Here is a 13,445-nt window from a genome sequence, read left to right on the forward strand (position 1 = left end):
GGCCACGGCCGCCCAGTCCGATCGCGCCGTCGGCGGCCACCGGGGTCAGCGCGGGTTCTGCCGCGGCGAGCGGGGCAGTCGCCTCGGGTGACGGCCTCCGCGGGGTCGGCTGACACCGAGCGCACTGCGCATGCGGGAGCGTCCGGGCCCGCGCCCCCTGCTGGACAGGAGGAGTCAGGGCACCGCAGCCGGGAAGCTCAAGTTCTGCAGAGTCCACCTTATCACCTTTAAAAAAAAAATTCAACCGAAACAATGACATGCCACTTTTTACAACTGTCAAAAGTGTAAACCCTTGATTGTAATTAATGCTGGTGAGCGTGCAACATTTACAGAGGTCATTTGACAATGTTTTTGGAGGTGCTCTGGGATCACCCCATGTGACAGAGTACAACCACATCATGGAATTTTCTAGGCTATAACCTTTATGGAAGCCTATAACCGCTTTCTTCCGCCGATCAGCCTGGTGTGTTCAACTATCTACCTATTTAGCTCGCAGTTGAGAACTTGGGTTCTCAGTAACATGTATCAATGATAGTACATTTCAGCATTGTTTTTAATAGTACTACCCCAGAAACAGCCAAAATGTTGGTTGTTGGGAAGTGGTTACTTAGATCATGCAAAATAATAATAATATGATATCATATCATATATATTTTTAATATTGTAATATAATCAGTATAATATATAATTATATAATAAATATAATAATGCATATATGTGAAGATGGAAATATCTCTGAGATCTGTTAGTACAAAATCATGGTCCAAACACAGTAGACATAGTATTATGCCATTTATTTAACCTCAATTATTTAATCGCCCTCCAGGGCAATGAACTGCCTCTGAAAACCTGCTGGACGGTTAGCTATGGGTCCGTTCCAACTCCATGGTACTCAACAAACAACAAATCGAGGCAAAATATGCATTTTGTTATTTGAAAGTTTACAAAGCAATGGTTTTACATGCAGCCATTAATACAGTTTGTTTTATAACATTAATTACAATACTCACAATGTAACTCACTCTTCCCAGTCCCTCCCTGTGGTTTTCATTTCCATTAATCTTGTCACACCTCTTCTGCTTTCTGGGCTTTATGGGCAAATGGCACTCTTTTGACAGTATATATGATTGGTTTTACTAAGGAGTGAGTGCCTCCCTGTTTTAGCCACCTTAAAACATGTCTATTCTTATGGAGCTCTGGTGGCTGAATAGGTAAGAAGGTGGCACTGCCAAACCAAAGGCACGGAGTTCGAGCTGCTCCATAGGAGAAAAATAGGTAATCTTCTTCCACAGAATTTACACCCTCAGAGACCAACTCATTAAGTTAGTTGCACACAACAAATGTTTGGATGTACATTGAGCTACAGAGAGACAGAAAAATCTACTTAAAAACCAAACCTTTTGCTGTCAAGTGGCTTCCAGCTCTTAACAGTGCAATTGGATGGGTTCCAGCCTTTCTGCATTAGTAATCATAAGGAAATGATTTCTGCCACCCAGAAACCTTGAGAAAGTAGTTGCTTACATTCAGGTATCTGCATACTATTTTCTCCTGGAAGTAATCCAAGAAGCAGTTAACAGGTTTGAGGCAGCATTAATGGAAGCAGAAAAGAAAGAAAGCTGCTTTCCCCCGCCCCACCCACTCCCTTCGCCTTTTGTTACATTCTGGAGTGTTTACATACTCTAGATTCATATATGCGAAATTAAATTTCTTTTGTAAAACAGTAAGTGAAATCTTAAAAAAAAAAATCCTACAAAATCAGAAGTGATGCTATCAAGACCTCATCGAATGAAATTGAGCTCTGGGTCCACTCAGAGCAAAATCTCTTCTGGCTCCAGCTATAGTTTAGCGCCATCTGGTGGACTTTGGTATTTACAGCCGAATATTCATGGAGATGATTCCAACCTTGGAGGCTCGCCTGGTGACTCCCAGCACCAACAGTGAGGATTCCAGGAATATTTTGTTAATTAATGCCTGCTTGCTACAGATACAGAGAGACTGGGCTAACAGCATTCTGAGGATGAAAAACTCACATTCCGCTCCTTCACATCCAAGAAAGGGTTCCTGTGCCTTTCACCTTTATCATTTAAAAAACAAAAAGATGCTCTATTTTCGTGGCGCCGCTGGAGCTGTCGGCTGCTTCACCATGAAGCTGAACATCTCTTTCCCAGCCACTGGCTTCCAGAAACTCATTGAGGTGGACGATGAACGCAAACTTAGGACGTTTTATGAGAAGCGAATGGCCACAGAAGTTGCTGCGAACTCCCTCGGTGACGAGTGGAAGGGATATGTTGTCCGGATCAGCGGTGGAAACGACAAGCAAGGTTTCCCCGTGAAGCAGGGTGTCTTGACCCATGGCCGAGTTCGCCTGCTGCTGAGTAAGGGGCACTCTTGTTACAGACCACGGAGAACCGGAGAGAGGAAGCACAAATCTGTCCGGGGTTGCATTGTGGATGCCAATCTGAGTGTTCTCAACTTGGTCATTGTCAAGAAAGGGGAGAAGGATATCCCAGGACTGACTGATACCACTGTGCCACGTCGCCTGGGGCCCAAGAGAGCCAGCAGAATTCGCAAACTCTTCAACCTCTCCAAGGAAGATGATGTCCGTCAATATGTTGTGAGAAAAGCCACTAAACAAAGAAGACAAGAAACCCAGGACCAAAGCGCCCAAGATTCAGCGTCTTGTTACTCCACGCGTCCTGCAGCACAAGCGCGTGGAGCTGAAGAAACAGCGCACTAAGAAAAATAAGGAGGAGGCTGCAGAGTACGCTAAGCTTTTGGCCAAGAGAATGAAGGAGGCCAAAGACAAACGCCAGGAGCAGATCGCCAAGAGACAGAGGCTGTCCTCTCTGAGAGCTTTTACCTCCAAATCCGAATCCAGTCAGAAATAGAATTTTCTATGTGTGGCAAATAAATAAGCTCACGCATTGAAAAAAAACAAACCAAAAAAAAAAAAAAAAAACCCCAAAAAGATGCATACAACCTATTTGAAAACTGGAAGATCAGTGAGCACTGTTAATTACCAGTAACTTTGTAGCCAAACCCTTATTATCCCAGGGACTATTTAAACTGGAAAATCATGATTCTCTTCTGTTTTCCTCTTTGTATTAAAATATATATAAAACCAAGCCTATTACCTTCAAGTTGATTTCTTTCCCATGGTGAACTTCCATCAGGTTTATAACACTGTAAGTCTTTTTTCCCCCTTTTCTTCACAGTTTAAGGCATTTTTATTAAGTCAAGAATTGTGTAATCCAAATTACATTTCCTTGCCCAGTTATCAATTCTGTCATCTAAAATAGAAGTGACATTCTGAGCTATTCCACAGTAAAGAATTATGAAACTAAAGAAAGGAATTCTTTAAATTTTTGTACTGTGCCGAAAATTCTTTTTCCCAGGGTCTACAAAACATTGTTTTTATATTTTACTGATTTCCCCCCTTTATTTTTAAATGAATAAATAACACGGTCATTCTTTTTTTTTTTAAGTCTTTATTATTTTTTTGTGTGTACGATCAAATCGGATCTGACTGGTACAGGAGGAGATTGATCCTCCTTCTCCAGCAGAGCATCTGGTGGATTTGAACTGAGTACCTCTGGTATTACAGTGCAGTTTCTTGCCACTGGGCCACCAGAGCTCCCTAACACGGTCATTCTTAATGGGTGCTTGCTCACTGTCTCATCTTCCTTGCATGGAGTAGCTAATGGATTCAAACTACTGTATTCTTGGTCAGTAGTCTAATATGTAGTGTACTACACCACCAACTCAACATTCTGGCTCAGTGCCGTCAAGTCAGAATTAACTCATAGCTGACCCTCAAACAGGTTTTCTGAGGATGTAAATCACACAGGAGACTGCCCATCAGTTTCCATAAGAGCTGCTGGTGGATTCAAACTGCAGTCTTTGGGTTCACAATACAATTCCCTATTCCCTATTCACTATGCCACCAGAACTTCTTTTTATGCAACCATGATTCCTTTTTCCTTAGAGAGGGACACCATGCTTGGGAGGGTGGAGGGACAGCACAGGACAGGAAGACCCTCAATGAGATGGATTGACGCTGACTGGGCTACTGGGGGTAAGTGTGTCAGAGACAGTCAGATTCGCTCAGTTCCGAGCTGTTGTACATAGGGTCTGCAGGAGACTCAATGGCACATAACAACAACAATAGATAGTTTTTAATTAATCATTTATTTCAATAAATGAAGACCTTCTGTTAAAGGACTCTCTTCAGGGGTTTAGAGCAACTTAGCCTACTTTATTAATTTTTTATAAATCCAGATTTGCATAGTGTTTGACATATAATACATATTCAATGAGAATCTGTTGAAAGAATGAAGGATCCCCAGGTCCCGGGAGGCCCTTACTAGATAAGACAAATGAAGCCAACAAAAGCCAATGGTCATCCCATTGATTCTATTAGTGCTCCTCCATTGGGTTTCTGGGATTTTAGATCTTAAATCTCAAGGAGGAGTTGGTAGGTTCAAATTCTTAACCTTTCAGCTTAACCTACACTTAACCTACAACTTTACCAAGACTCCTTAGAAATAAGGCAGATACATTATTCAAGTTACCCAAAGTAGAGGATGAAAAGTGGCCCAGGAAAACACAAACAAAATGCTGCAGAATCCAAAAGAGGAAGGGACCACATCTACTTGGAAAGTTGTAAGAAAGTTTCATGAAAGAGTTGGTACCTCTGCTGGCCCTGATGAATAGTTAGGATTTTCACAAACGAGAGTCAAAGGGTGTGTTCCAGGCAGATGGGGAAGGAGGTGCATAAACAAAGGCAGAGCAAGGACATTGACAACTGCGTTCTTATTGCTAGGTGCCATTGAGTTGAATCTCACTCATGGAGTCACTATGGAAAGCAGATCAGAACTCTGCCTAGTCCTACAATCTCTACTGTGCTTAAACTCACTATTACAATTGCTGTGTCAACTCATCTCATGGTGGGTCTTCCTTTCCTTTGCTGAACTCGCCATGTTTCCAAGCATGACATCCTTTTCCAAAAACCAGCCCCTTCTGATAGATAACATGTTCAAAGTGTGGAACACTATCCTTGCCTCTACAGAGTACCCTAGTACACTTCTCCCAGGATAGAGTTGTTTGTTCTTTTGGCAGACCATGGTATATTCAACACTCTGCCAACAGTACAATTCAAAGATATCAGTTCGTCTTTGGTTTTCCTTGTACATTGTCGAATTTTGACATGCATCTGAAACTATTTAAAATATCATGGTTTGGCTCAGACATACTTTGTTCTTTAAACTGGCAGCCTTGCCTTTTAACACTTTAAAAAGATCCTTGGCTGCAGACTTAGCCAGTGCGATACAGCTTTTGATTTCTAAACTGTTTGCTTCCATGAGTGTTGATTGTGAATGCAAATAAAATGAAATTATTGACAACTTCAATATTTTGAGCAACCCTGCCTATTCACTTTTCATAACTCCTGGTTTTCATAGTGTTTGACACATAATATATATATACAATGAGAATCTGTTGAAAGAAGAAGGATCCCCAGTTGCTAGGTGGACCTTACTAGAAATACAACAAAGGAAGCAAACAAAAGCCCATGGCCATCCAGTTGCTTCTGACTGTTGGTGATCCTCCGAGGGGTTTCTGAGGTTTTAAATCTTATTGGTCCAGTTGTGAGAATTCTTCTTTTCCTTATTGTTGAAGTGCAGTCCATAATCTTGGATCTTTAGTAAATGCTTCACATTCTCTTCCTTTTCAGCAAGCAAAGTTGTGTTATCTGCAAAAGGTAGATTGTTGATGAGTCTTCCTCCAATCCTGATGTCACATTCTTCCTCAGATAGTCCAGTTTCTCAGACTTTTTTTAAATGATGCAGTATCCCTTCAACTGATGGCTTCTTGTTTCACATAATATAGTTTCTGCATAAGCACCATTAAGTGTTATGAAATTCCCAGTGTTTGAAATGTTATCCATAACATATTCTGATTCACACAAATTCCATTGCAGTCAATAAAGCACAAGGAAAAATCTTTGCTATCTTCTGCTGGATTTTCAAGATCCATATAACATCAGCAATGATATTTCTCATCCCACAAGTTCTTATGAATCCAACTTGATTTTCTGGCAGCTCTCTGCTAAGCGATTGTTCCAGCTGTTTTTTAATAATCTTCAGCAAGATTTTACTTGCATGTGATATTAATGCTCAATCATTTCTGCATTCTTTTGGAACATTTAAAAGAAAACAAAACAATGAGCACAAAATGTATCTCTTCTGGTCAATTAGCAGGTAGCTGTCTTCCAAAAGGTGAGCGTGCCCAGGGTTTGCTGAAACACCTCACTTGCTATTCTCTCAATTTCCAGAACCTTATTTTTTCTGTCAATGCTTTCAGTATGGCTGAACTTCTTCCTTTAGTACTGCTGGTTCTTGATCATATACAACCTCCTGAAACGGTTTGTGTTGACCAAATTATTTTTTGGTACAGTGACTCTATATATTCCTTCTATATTCTTTTTACTCTTCTTAACGTCATTAAATTTTTTTCCCTGTAGAATTCTTCAGTATTTCAACTTAAAGTTTTACTTTTTCCCTTCATTTCTTTCAGCATGAAGTACACTGAGTATGTTCTTCCCTTTTGGTTTTGTAATTCTAGGTCTTGGACATTTTCACTATAATACTTTGCTTTAAATCCAATGTGAAAGAAACTTTAAAAAAAACAACAACACTGCTTTGTCCTCTCAAATTGCCTTTTAAAATCTTCTGCCGAGTTCTTTTATTTCATCTTTCATTCTTTTCTTTTTAGCTTCTCTACATTCAAGAACAAGTTCCAGAGCCTCCTCTGACTTCCCCATTGACCTTGCCCCCATGAATCTAGAGATTTCTCTCACGTACATCAGGCCCGCCTGAGAATGCATTTTGTGGGTTGTTAAGCACAGACAGAGATTTCAAGTCAGACAAACCTGTGTTCAAATGTCTAATCTGGCCATTTCCAATGTGTCGTTAGAACTTAAGTGAATAATGAGACATAAACGGGATTGTGTAAGTAAAGCACACAGGACAATGCCTCCCACATTAGATGCTCAAGAAATGTTAACCCTGTCTCCCCGTCCATGACTAAATGTCCTCTAAAACCAAGAAAGAAATAACATGTTGGCACAGATTAGAATCTTTTGGCCATTTAGAGCCATGGCGGCTTAGTGGGTAAAGTGTGGCATTGCTAATCAGGAGGTCAGTGGTTTGAATCCACCAGTCACTCCACAGGGGGCAGATGAGGCGGTCTCCTTCCATAAAGATGGACAGCCTCAGTAGCCTGAGGGCGGGTGGACATAGGCTGAGGCCAACTTGACAGCAGTGAGCTTGGATTTTGGTTGTCTAGTAAAAGAAAAATGGGTTTAGGTGATAAGTCATAAATAGATTCACCATGAAATTCTCAAATAAGGTAATTAGCAGTAAATCATAAAGAGGTTTACCATTAAGCTCCAAAGTAAGATGATTGGTTACTCTGGATGCAAACCAGCATCATTAAGAAGCTAATTGCTTCTCATCTTTCTTTTACGTCATCTTAGCTTTCCTCAGGGCACTACATGACAGCTGTAGTTCCGGGCATTCCACAAGGAACGGTTATCTGCATCCTACGTCTCTTCTTCATCACCATCACCACTGCCCTCAAGTATGTCTGACCATGCATCAGAGAGCTAGACAACAACTATGGATGACAGAAGAAGAATCAATGCCTTTGAGTTGTGGCGCTGGAGAAGAGTACTAAACGGTACCATGAATTGCCAAGAAAACAAAGAGGTCTGTTTTGGAGAAGGTGAAAACAAGCTTTTCTTTGGAGGCTAGGATTTTTTTTTTAATATTTTCTACTAGTTTATTTACAAAATTTGAAAACATTGTTTCCAAGAACAAATTCTTTCAATTTCTTTCATCCCCCCACCCAACAAACTGTACAACCCCATGATTATTCTCTGCCCCCACCCTGTACCGCACATCCTCATCCCTCTGCTTCCAGGCTCTCCCACCCCTCTTAGATCCTTATACTCATTCTACAATAATGGTTTTGTACAATATTTATCCTTGTGGGATTGAGTTAGTTCACTCAGTATAATGTTTTCTAGTCGCTCCCAAGTTAAGTAGTAATTTACAAAATCATTGTTCCTGCATGCTGCATAGTGTTCCCTTGTGTGATTGTACCAGAATTTCTCAATCCATTTGTTTGTGGTTGGACTGTTTCCATGTTCTTATGATGGTGAATAATGCTGCTATGAGCACTGGTGTACAAATTTCCATTTGTGCCTCTGTTCTTATTTTCTCAAGGTATAGTCCAAGTAGTGGAATAGCTGGGTCATATGGAATTTCTATGTTCAGCTTTTTGAGGAAGCGCCAAACTGCCTTCCAGAATAGTTGTACCATTTTACAATCCCACCAACAATGTATAAGAGTTTTTTTCTTGCACATCTTCTCCAACATCTATTACTTGCTGCCCTGTTCAACTTTGCCACTGTTCCTGGAGTGAGATGGTACCTCATGGTGGTTTTGATTGGCATCTCTCTTATTGGGAAGCTAGGATCTTGAAGGTCTCTCTCACATACTTCGGGCACGTGGCCAGAAGGGACCAGTCCTTGGAGAAAGAATACTGCTCAGATGGGTGGAGGGACAGCACAGGAGAGGAAGACTCAGGATGAGATGGATTGAGTCAGTGACTAGAGCAATGGAGGTAGGTGAGTCGGAGTCAGTGAGGCTGGCTCAGGACAGGGCAGGCTTCAGAGCTGCTGTACACAGGGGTCACTATGAGTCTCAGGTGACTCAACAGCAATAAAAACAACAACTTCCAACTAGCACCCCTAAAAGTCACCACCTGTCCATTATCAAACAATCACTGGCAAGGGGAATGAGACCATCACATTGTAGCCCTTGGAATACTTGGCAGTCCAAGTCCTGGGTTACATCTCACTTCTGGAACACGTGAATCCCCCAGGAAGGTGATGAGAGAGATCTGTGAGAGTGGAGAAAGGTATATTCTACAAGGAAAAAGACGTCAGGAAAGAATTTTCTCTGTAGTATTTCATGTTGGCTCAGCTTAAAGAACGCTGGCAGGCAGCATGAGAACCTCAAAAAATGCTTACTGATTACAGATCAAATATAACAAACACTCTCCCAGATGGATAGCTGGGCTCGGAAGAAAAATGTCCAGAAGCCAAAAATGGAGCCAAGTGAGTGCTCGAGGACCAATCTCTTGGCCACAAGTGAGGAATGGAAACAGAGTAAGCCAAGATCTTGAAGGATTACACCCAAAGGGGAAGACTGGGGAAAGAGGCCGAATATTTAGAAACAACCATCAAAAGCAAAGACCAGGGGAAGAGAAGTCCCTGCTGAGAATCTCTGACATCCAGAGTCTGCAGGATTTGGGATCTGAATCATCCAAACAGCATGACCCAGCAAGCTCCAGCCACGAAGATAAAGTGAGGTCCTAGGCCAAATTCTGTGTGGAGCCCCCCAGGAAAAAGATGGACTTTGTCCATTGTGTCACTATTGTCGCCCCAGCACGTGGAATAGTCCCTGAACCACAGCAGAGCCTCAAAAATATTTGTTGACTGAAAGAGTGAGCACATAAGTAAAATAAAAGGAAAAAGCGGCATCTGAAAAAGACATTCTTTGTTCCACCTGCAAAAGTGGCTGGTGAGGAGGTGATGTCTGGAGCTTCTGCAGCCATTCAAGATGCTGAGGTGGAGGGGAAGTCAACATACTAGAAAGGGTAAAGTGGACAAATGAATAGAACGTGGTCCTCTCAGCACCTAGACGGACAGGTTATCAACGTAAATCAGTGATAATGTCTTCTGTGGGAAAAGGAAAGTGGATGCTAAGAAAGGTTTCTATCCTTCTAACGCTCTATGGGCTCTTGCTACAAGGACCACATCGCATGGAGCTGCTGGAAGCCAGCTTACCGTCACATGAATGGAATATGTCCACAAATAGAGATGGAGGCGGATAGCTACTGGCAAGCTGACTCCCATTCAAAGTGACCTAATTGAAACAGAATGCAACACTGCCTGGAGCTGTATCATCTCTACGGTGACTGGCAAGTTCAGGCTCATTGTTGCAACTACTCTGCAAATCCCTCATTGAGCGTCTCTCCTGCCCTCGTTAGCCTTCTCTACTTTGCCAAACGTGATGTCCTCCTCCATCAGTTGACCCCTCTTGATGATATGTCCACAGTAAGCTGCCAGTGTTCTGCTGTAACCCACATGAGTATCACTGGCTGATTCTGAGAAGTAGATCACAGGCCTTTTCTTTTTGTTCTACCTTAGTCTGGTAGCTGGGCTACCATGATATGTCTATCATGGAAATCTGTCTGCTGGTATTTGAAACGCTGGTGGTACAGCTGCCAGCATTACACATGTAAGCCACCACGTACAGCAAACTGACAGACAGGTGGTCATACAATGGACACGTGTCTCACACAATGTGATGGCATCACTTCAACCCCTGGATACAGTCATGCCTGAAACATCTCACTTTGCCCTTTCCAGCTATATTCATCTAAGGAATCTTCCACTTTCTCTTATATTTTCCCTTAACCTTTCTTTAGCTTTTTTTAGGGCTGTTGTGCATAGGGTCGCTATGAGTCGCAAACGACTCGACGGCACATAACAACAACAACAATATAATATTTACCCTTTTGTGACTGATCTTTTGTGACTGACCCTTTTGTGATCCTCCACATTATACAGTGGCTTTAGAATTCTTTATCATTCTTCAGTGTTGTATAGTACTACATTTTGTGACTGTATCCTAAATTTCCCTAATCATTTGTCCAATGATGTATACTTGACTTGCTCCCTCTCTTTGCTACGGTAAATATTTTCTTTTTTAGCATGACTTTTTCTACTGGCTTTTAGGATTTGCAGCCAAAAAGAATCCCTATTAATTCATTCTTCAAAAAATAAAAAAAAACCCACTCATTGTCAAGTTGGAACCAAATCACAGCTGACCCTCCAGAGGTCTCCAGAGGCTGTGAATCTCACTGGAGGAGAGTGCCAATCTTTCTCCCCGGAGCAGCTGGTGGATTCAAACACCTGCTTTTGGGTTGACACAGTACATCTCCTTATCCACCAGGACACCAGAGCTGGATTGTGCACCAGTAGGCTATCAATCCTTACAAGTTCTCTCTATTGTTGATTTAAGAGCTACAAGGAAAAATGTGTTTCCAGCAACTGATTATCTTTTCCTCATTCCAATCAATGGTAGTTCCTAAGCTGGCATATTAATATTTTAATTTTATATTAATACCTTGACATTGGTATAATCACTTGCTATGAGTCAGAGACCTGGATAATGACTAGGGATGATAGAAGGAGAACTGATGCCTTTGAGCTATGGTGCTGGAGAAGTGTGTTGAATATACTATGGACTGCTAAGAAAACAAACAGATTCATCCTGGAGGGTTAAACCAGGCTGCTCCTTGGAAGCAAGGATTCTGAGGCTTCGTCTGACATACTTTGGACATGTTTCAAGGAGGGACCAGTCCTTGGAGAGAGACATCATGCTTGGTAGGGAGGAGGGACAGCGCAGGATGGGAAGACCCTCTAGGAGGTGGATTGATTCAGTGACTGGGGTAATGGCGGTGGGTGTGTCGGAGACAGTGAGTTTGGCACAGGATAGAGCAGGGTTTAGGGCTGTTGGGTCACTATGAGTCGTAGGCGACTTGATGGTACATAACAACAACAATAATAGAATTATTTTGGTATTACACAATTAATACTGATAACTGGTATTGACAAATATATAATATGTAAGTAATTATTCAGTAATACATTAATATACCTCTCTCTCTATGGTGGCCTAGTGGCAAGGAGCTTCACTGCAATCCCGAAGGCATGCAGTTTGTATACACCAGCCGCTCTGCAGGAGAAGGATGGACAATCAGTCTTCTCCCATGCAATTAACTGCCTCTAAAAACCTGCCAGAAGGTCAGCTATGGGTTGGTTCTGACTCAACAGTACACAACACTACCACCAACAAGCCAATGTGTTAATATGTTGTTGTTAGGTACCATCAAGTCAACAAGAAAGATACATTGTTCCTAGGGTCACTATTACTCATAGCAACTTTTTTGTCAATTGAGAAATCTTAGATTTGTGGGTTCCTGGTGCACTATCTCTTTAAATGCACATAAATGCAGACAATCACATTACTGGACAGGCACAGGAGGCCAGCAAGAATCGTGCACACCTGAACTTGTGCCTCAGGGTGGTTGAACAAAGGAGATGCGGCTCAGAGAGTTAATGACAGATGTGTTCACCCACCTGTTACAGCTTAGATTCCCTGGGAGATAAGCTTAGCACAGGTACGCATTGGCAGACGCAGTTGTAGGCAAACAATGAGAAGATTAGAAGGAAACGAAGAGAAAAAGCAAAGTCAGTCCGAGGGTGCACAGGAGAGCTGCTTACTGCTGTGCGCAGCGGGGCTCAGTCCCACCGAAGAACGTGAGAGAACACGCTGGGGAACCACGCTGTCCCATTCCTCAAGGATTGCCCCGAAAGTCTTCATTCCCTCCCAGTTCACCTATGTGTCCCTAGGGTCCTGTGGGGGGCGGGGAGGAAGTCCCAAAGGAAAGTAAGAGATGTGGCGCAGCTGAAATGCCATCAGGCTACACATACAACCAGCTGGCTGCTGTAATGGACCAAGCAATGAGGCAAACAGTCAAAGCGACGCCCATGTCAAGGAAGGTATACAAAGCATTCCCTCTCGCACAGCACAAACCAGGGCGGCTCTAGGGCTCCTGTGCCTTCTCCAATCGAGGTGAGTTCTGAGCAGGCCCACATTCCTGGAGCCCTGAGCCTGTGCTGACGAACCAGCTTGGTATTCCTCTAAGGAAAATGAGGACTCACTGTTCTGATCCGTCTAAAAGGCCTTCATCCTGTGGGACCGTCCACCCAGGCCTCTCCACCGGGCTGGCAGAGTGATAATTACAAGGGCAGCTGTGGAGGATGCTGGGGACCCTTAATGTGCCCCATTTTTCATACTGAAAAAAAAAAAACTGTAGTCCACGTAGTGTCATTTCCAACTCCGAGCAGACCCCTGTGGTGCAGAGAAGTGTGTGCCACGTGGTTTTCAAGGTTGTGATCCCTCAAAAAAGCAGATGATGGCCGGGTATTTCTTCCATGGTACCTGCCTCTGAGTGAGCTCAAACTACCAACCTTTAGGTGAATGCTCCAATACTAACAGTGTGCACCACCACCCAGGACATACCATAAAAGCATACAGTTGACTCCTCATAAAAGCTGCAGACATTTATTTTCAGTAAAACAAATCCGGACAGTGTCCTTCCTATAAAAAGGAAGGGAAAGGACTGATGCTTATGGCAAGAAGCTGTACTGCAATCCCAAAGGTACACGGTTCAAATCCACCAGATGCTCTTCCGGAGATGGAGGGACAATTTCCTCCTGTACCAGTCAGATCTGATTTGATGGTACA

The 13,445-nt window shown here is 42.7% G+C and overlaps 1 pseudogene; it reads left to right on the top strand.

Moving 5' to 3' along the window:
- The first annotated feature begins 2,143 nt into the window (after positions 1-2,143).
- Positions 2,144-2,888, top strand: LOC102857734 (annotated as a pseudogene).
- The last annotated feature ends 10,557 nt before the right edge of the window (positions 2,889-13,445 follow it).

This window comes from Elephantulus edwardii, unplaced genomic scaffold (genome assembly GCF_000299155.1).
Source record: "Elephantulus edwardii isolate Elephantulus edwardi_28Jun2011 unplaced genomic scaffold, EleEdw1.0 scaffold00189, whole genome shotgun sequence".
Classification (NCBI taxonomy): Eukaryota; Metazoa; Chordata; class Mammalia; order Macroscelidea; family Macroscelididae; genus Elephantulus; species Elephantulus edwardii.